The sequence below is a fragment of the Mytilus galloprovincialis genome, chromosome 2 (assembly GCF_965363235.1).
Source record: "Mytilus galloprovincialis chromosome 2, xbMytGall1.hap1.1, whole genome shotgun sequence".
In the NCBI taxonomy this organism is placed as follows: Eukaryota; Metazoa; Mollusca; class Bivalvia; order Mytilida; family Mytilidae; genus Mytilus; species Mytilus galloprovincialis.
The window spans coordinates 55,331,810-55,338,478 of NC_134839.1; the positions used below are offsets into that span (position 1 = coordinate 55,331,810).

The 6,669-nt window shown below is 33.8% G+C and overlaps 1 long non-coding RNA gene across 1 annotated transcript; it reads right to left on the minus strand.

Annotated features, from left to right (window-relative positions):
* Positions 1-357: 357 nt before the first annotated feature.
* LOC143063876 (uncharacterized) lies at positions 358-2,643 on the minus strand. The gene is made up of 2 exons (XR_012975123.1): positions 2,197-2,643; positions 358-869 (listed from the first exon to the last, which is right to left on the minus strand). It is a non-coding gene; the product is annotated as an uncharacterized LOC143063876 (long non-coding RNA).
* Positions 2,644-6,669: the final 4,026 nt, after the last annotated feature.

Below are 6,669 nucleotides of genomic sequence, written 5' to 3' on the forward strand. Positions count from 1 at the left end.
TTAATAAATGTATTAAGAAATGGGTGTTTTTATAATGGCTCTGTTATATGTCCTCGGTCAGTAATAATGGCCTCGGATGTCTGTAATTACAGACTTCCTCGACCATTATAACAGACCTTGGACATATAACAGGGCCATTATAAAAACACCCATTCATTAATACTATTGTATTGTATTGTATTGTATTGTATTGTATTGTATTGTATTGTATTGTATTGTATTGTATTGTATTGTATTGTATTGTATTGTATTGTATTGTATTGTATTGTATTGTATTGTATTGTATTGTATTGTATTGTATTGTATTGTATTGTAAACGACCAGTAATGATAAGTTATTGTATTGTATAAAACGAACAATAATAATAAATTTATTAAAGACCAATTTGAATTATTTATATACCAATCAATAATCTGACTTATGATACAATAACAGTATACAATAGTTGTGCCTTAAAAGTTTTAAATCTATCTGTTCAAAAATTTCTAACTGCATATAAAAAAATATTTGACTATGGTTGAATGAGAAAATTGATATTGTTTTCGTCTATTTATCATTTAAAATGTGAATAAATTAATAAATGAAATAACTGTAAAGGGAGGTTATTATAACATGCTAAAACAAGTCCAATCTTAACCATTTTCGAGTAATCGTTTTGATCAAATCATAATAAAAACAATCAACGTATACAAAAATGGTAAGTTTCTATTTTTATCAGAAAATATATGGCAGTACATGTAAAACAGTCAATGTTAATATGACAAACTCGGTTATAAGTTTTTACATTCCATATATTTGCCAGGCTGAACACATTTTTATCTCTTTCTGTGTCTAAACATTTGAATGCATGGCAAAGTCCTACTGTCAACCTGAAAAAATAAAAACACCCAATTAAATGTTAACAAAAAAGGATGTTCGACTGCTTAACCCTTTTCTTTTAACTACAAATTTATATTAGAAAAGAAAGTACTTTATTAAAACAAAAATATCAGATTAAAAAAAAGTTTGTATACACATGCAAATTTTGCTCATGAGAATATCACATAAATTTTACGTGAAATTCACCTCAAACGAGCTTATAAATGAAGCTCGAATGAAAATCATCTTCCTGACCTTTATCACGGACGGTCCCTATTACAGGACCTACTTATTGAGTTAATTTTCGTTCTGAATAAGCATGATCGAACTATTTGCCACTGGACAAACAAACAACATCATTTTAATTTTGCAATGAATTTGTTCATTAAAATTTTAAGTAGCATTTATCACATCGCATTTCATTGAGTGTGTAGCCAAAGGTAATATCTTTGGTTAGCTTGCTTGTTAGCTGAACCGTGAAGTCATTGTTAGGTTAGGTAAACTACCCCCACTTTAAGAATAGACTAGTCCGACAGAAAACCAATCTATCTGTCTGTTCTACTTCAAAAGGAGGGTGGTATACCTGATATAACAATGACTTCACGGTTCAGCTAACAAGCAAGCTAACCAAAGATATAACATTGGCTACACACTTGATGAAATGCGCTGTAAATGTCTATGTGATAGTGGTATAGTGTCAGGCGCGGATCCAGCCATTTTAAAAAGGGGGTTCCCAACCCAGAGTAAAAAAAGGGGGGGGTTCCAACTATATGCTCCCATTCAAATGCAATTGATCGGCCAAAAAAAGGGGGGTTCCACCCCCGGACCCCCCCCCCCCTTTGGATCCGCCACTGAGTGTGTCCGGCCACAATGTCTGGAAAGCTAAGATTTGGTTCTGATAGGTCAGATTTATTTGCGGTACTAGTAAGATGCTATAGTTCCAGAGGCGGACGTAAGAGGGGAGAAAGAGCTATATGTATATTAGTTAATGCATATGTTTCATGTTTTACTCCTAACGTTGTGTAGTTTTTTTCCTCTTTTTCAAAATCCTGGATCCGCATCTGAATTTACACATTTTATTATTTATAAACACGTGATTATAAATGGGTATTACATCAATACTATACTGGTATTACATCTATGGTATACAGTTGATTATGTAGAAGAATACGATCGGCTCGATTATCGGTTAAAAGGGACGTTAAACAACATGAATCTTTACTAAATAAAAACAACAACAACAACAAAATATGTGTGCATGCTATCAAGGATTTGTATAGTAAGGCTTTTCAAATCCTTGATGTAATATAAACATATACACATACTCTCATTGTTTACCTTACAATCTTCTTTTCCCGGAAGTTCTTCACTGATACTTGTGAATTTGTGATCTGTGATGGACTGTGTAAGACAAAGCCTTAATCCATGGGTTGTATTCATATTCCCATAACCAGTATCGGAAGAAATTGTATAATAAACCTCCGAAAAATAGAGAAAACATCAGAATAACCACTTTGCTAAACCGTTTCATCGTATTTCCATTCTGACTAATATACACACAATATACCGGTTTGGCTTAAGAAATTTTAATCGATCACAGGTATTTAAACCATTTTATTGACTATACATGTATAGTCTAACCACTACCTGGGACATAATATAAGTATAATACTCCCAACCATTGCACACTGCTATATATAAAATTTTAAAATAGCACCTGCTTAATCAAAATACCCAGCGTCAAACATACAACTAAAATAGGGGGGACACTGGCACTTGTTTCTATCGATGCGAGAGCAAGTATATATATATATGTGTTCTCGACAAATGTTTCCACACCTATAAAAAAAAAACATACTTTAGACCTGGATTGCATGCTTTATTTTATTACTAGTAGTTGCTTTTTGGCTTTGAACTAGCTTTCAGGAACAAGCACTCGCAGTTCTGTGCCATACGGTGACCTATAGTTGTAAATTTTTGTGTCATTTGGTATCTTATGATGAGTTGTCTCATTGGCAATCATTTTTTTTATATCTATAGTTTCAACCAAAATGTATTGTACAAAAAAAGGGAAACGATTTTGAATACTTTTCCTGAGTGCCCGAAATGTTATCAGTATATAAATGGATCCGATTGCTTTATAACATATAACTCAATGTGACAAACCGTTCATAGTGACGTTTTAAACCAAAGGCTTGAAAGAGCCTGTGTCGCTCACATTGGTCTATGTGCATATCGAACAAAGGACACTGTCCAACATTGTAGACGAGAATATAATTTATGACAACAATCTGTTTTGTTGATCTTGTATTGCTCATCATTTAGTTTAGTTTCTATCTAGATATAGGAAGATATGGTATGAGTGCCAATGAGACAACTCTCCATCCAAATAACAATTTATAGAAGTAAACCATTATAGGTCAATGTGCGGCCTTCAACACGGAGCCTTGGCTCACACCGAACAACAACACAAGCTATAAAGGGCCCCAAAATTACTAGTGTCAATTAAACCATTCAAACGTGAAAACCAACGGTCTAATCTATATAATCTTTAGTTTATACTACAAACACAAAAGAGAATAAAAAAATCCTTAATTCAGGACTGGGCAATCATTACTGTAAAGAGTGACAGCCTACTACCTATAAGAACGAAATGTGACTTGTTGGTAGATCTTGCCTTGGCTTGCTGACATGTTTGTGGTTTTAAGTGTCTATTTATCTAGTATACTTTTCATCTTGTTTTAGCAATCCCCCCAAACTCCAAAATAATGATAAAAATTGTCATTAAAGGACATTAACTCCAAAGAGAGGTTGGCGATGTCCTCTGTATTGTCGTATTGTGAATCTTATCTTGCTGATAATTTTTGCTTAGTAATGTTTTTATCTATTACAATTTATAAGATATAAGGAAAAAACCTAAAAAAATGATAAAAATCATCATCAAACGACAATAACTCTTACACAAGGATTCGGCTGAAGATTTCGACAATGTAAAACTTATTTGTAAATCTTGTCATCATTCAATTCAATTCAATTCAATTCAATTCAATTCAATTCAATTCAATTCAATTCAATTCAATATCCAATCCACATTCCATTCAATTCAATACAATTCAATATTCAATTCAATCCAATATTCAATTTAAATTCTATTCAATTCAATTCAATTCACAATTCAATGCAATTCAATTCAATTCAATTCACATTTCAATTCAATTCACATTTCAATTCAATTCAGTTCAATCCAATTCAAGGTTTTATTTGAAGTCGATATTCAATAAACTACATACACACAAGCCCTATTGAACTTTTCAAATAACAAAATAAATTCATGCATGCAAAAGTCACGAAAACAGCACAATTTTAAACAATGCATTGTAACATACCATAGATGACATATAAAAGGTAAAAGCATAGTAAACGAACATGTTAAAACATAGCATAACCTACCCACCTATCCTCTTCGCTCTTGGCGGAGCATAAAGTCGCCACAAGATTTCGCCATCCAGTTCTGTCTCTGCTTCTCCCCAGGTCATATCAAGCTCCTTAAGTTCGGCTTCAATCGTTCGACGCCAGGTGGTTTTGGGTCTTCCTCTTGGTCTCTTCCTCTGGGGTGTCCATCTAAGAGCTGTCCTGGAGATATTGGATATAGGCATCCTGAGAACATGCCCCAGCCATCTGAAGCGCCTCTGTCGAATTTCTTTCAGGGTACACATAGATTTGGTCATTTCAAGGAGATAAAATTGAGAATGGAAATGGGGAATGTGTCAAAGAGACAACAACCCGACCAAATAAAAAACAACAGCAGAGGGTCACCAACAGGTCTTCAATGTAGCGAGAAATTCCCGCACCCGGAGGCGTCCTTCAGCTGGCCCCTAAACAAATATATACTAGTCCAGTGATAATGAACGCCATACTAGTCCAGTGACAATGAACGCCATACCAATTTCCAAATTGTACACAAGAAACTAAAATTAAAATAATACAAGACTAACAAAGGACAGAGGCTCCTGACTTGGGACAGGCGCAAAAATGCGGCGGGGTTAAACATGTTTGTGAGATCTCAACCCTCCCCCTATACCTCTAACCAATGTAGAAAAATAAACGCATAACAATACGCACATTAAAATTCAGTTCAAGAGAAGTCCGAGTCTGATGTCAGAAGATGTAACCAAAGAAAATAAACAAAATGACAATAATACATAAATAACAACAGACTACTAGCAGTTAACTGACATGCCAGCTCAAGACTTCAATTAAACTGACTGAAAGATTATGATTTCATCATATGAACATCAGGCACAATCCTTCCCGTTAGGGGTTTAGTATCATACCATCATAACATATATGAGAAGAACATAACCCGTGTCATGCCAACAACTGTTTTTAGAATAAATGTGTTTAGTTCCGATGCAAAGACCTTATCAGTGACTCAATATTCACGACAAAATATGCAATCTTTAATGACTTGACAACAGTATCGTAATTATATCCCTTCTTAATAAGTCTATTCAAAGGTTTTGTAAGTTTCTGAGGTGAATACTGACACCTTTGTGCTTTATAAAGAATATTTCCATAAAAAATTGGATGTGAAATACCTGAACGTATAAGAAGTCTGCATGTTGAGCTATATTTACGAATGATGTCTTTATACCGATGATAAAATTTTGTAAATGTTTTGACTAGTTTGTGATATCGAAAACCCTGGTGTAATAATTTTTCAGTAATACATAAATTTCTCTCGTTAAAATCTAAAACATTGTTACATACACGAGCGAATCGTACAAGTTGAGATATATAAACACCGTAAGATGGTGACAAGGGAACGCCACCATCTAAAAACGGATAATTAACGATAGGAAATGAAAAATCATCCCTTTTATCATAAATTTTAGTATTCAGCTTTCCATTAGTGATATAGATATCAAGATCGAGAAAAGGACAGTAAGTTCAACAGGATAAATTTCATTAATATACATACTGAAGTCGTCATTATTGAGAGCCAAAATATCATCCAAATATCTAAAAGTATTATTAAATTTGTTTATCAGATGTTGTTTCGATGGGTCTTTGCTTATTTTTGTCATAAATTGTAACTCATAACGATGTTCATTTGAAATCGCCAGAAGATTTTGCAGATTCGCCTCAGACAATTGTGGTGAAAACTTGAGAGCGATCTCATATCTGTTTATGTTACTCTCCAGCGTTCACTTCCATTCAGAAGGACAGATTTAACATTACTGTTATATTGTTATATATCCTGATCTTTGTTTTCCTGTTGTATTGTTTGGACTTCCTAATGGGTCGTAGTCTTTGAAATGCAGATCTTGCCTTGGCTAGCCTACTTTTAATATCTTTTTGTGTCGGATCTTCTGTACTAACCACAGTTCCTAGATAAGTAAATTTATCTACTTGTTGGATTTCTGTGCCCTCAGCTTTTAGTCTCAAGTTGGATGTTGTGTGAAGTCGCATTTCTTGGGTCTTTTTTGCGTTTAATTCTAGTCCAATTTGGCTTGCAAAATGGCTGAGTCGATCTGTCTTTTCCTGCATATGTTCTTGTTTTGAAAACTTAGCATAAGTTAGAATGATAATCACAGCAGACTGTAGATAATAACAACTATGTGCCAACAAAGCAAACAGTCAAACACAATAAAAATAAAAATGTGCATGCTCTGCAAGGGCATGAGCTTTTTTCGTATCCCATGTTTGTATCATTTTTCAAATTGTTCAAAGGTTGACAAGCTTTCGTTTGTGCAGTTATAGTACGTGAATACAAGTTGAATATTTGATGATTATATTCTCGAAATAGAT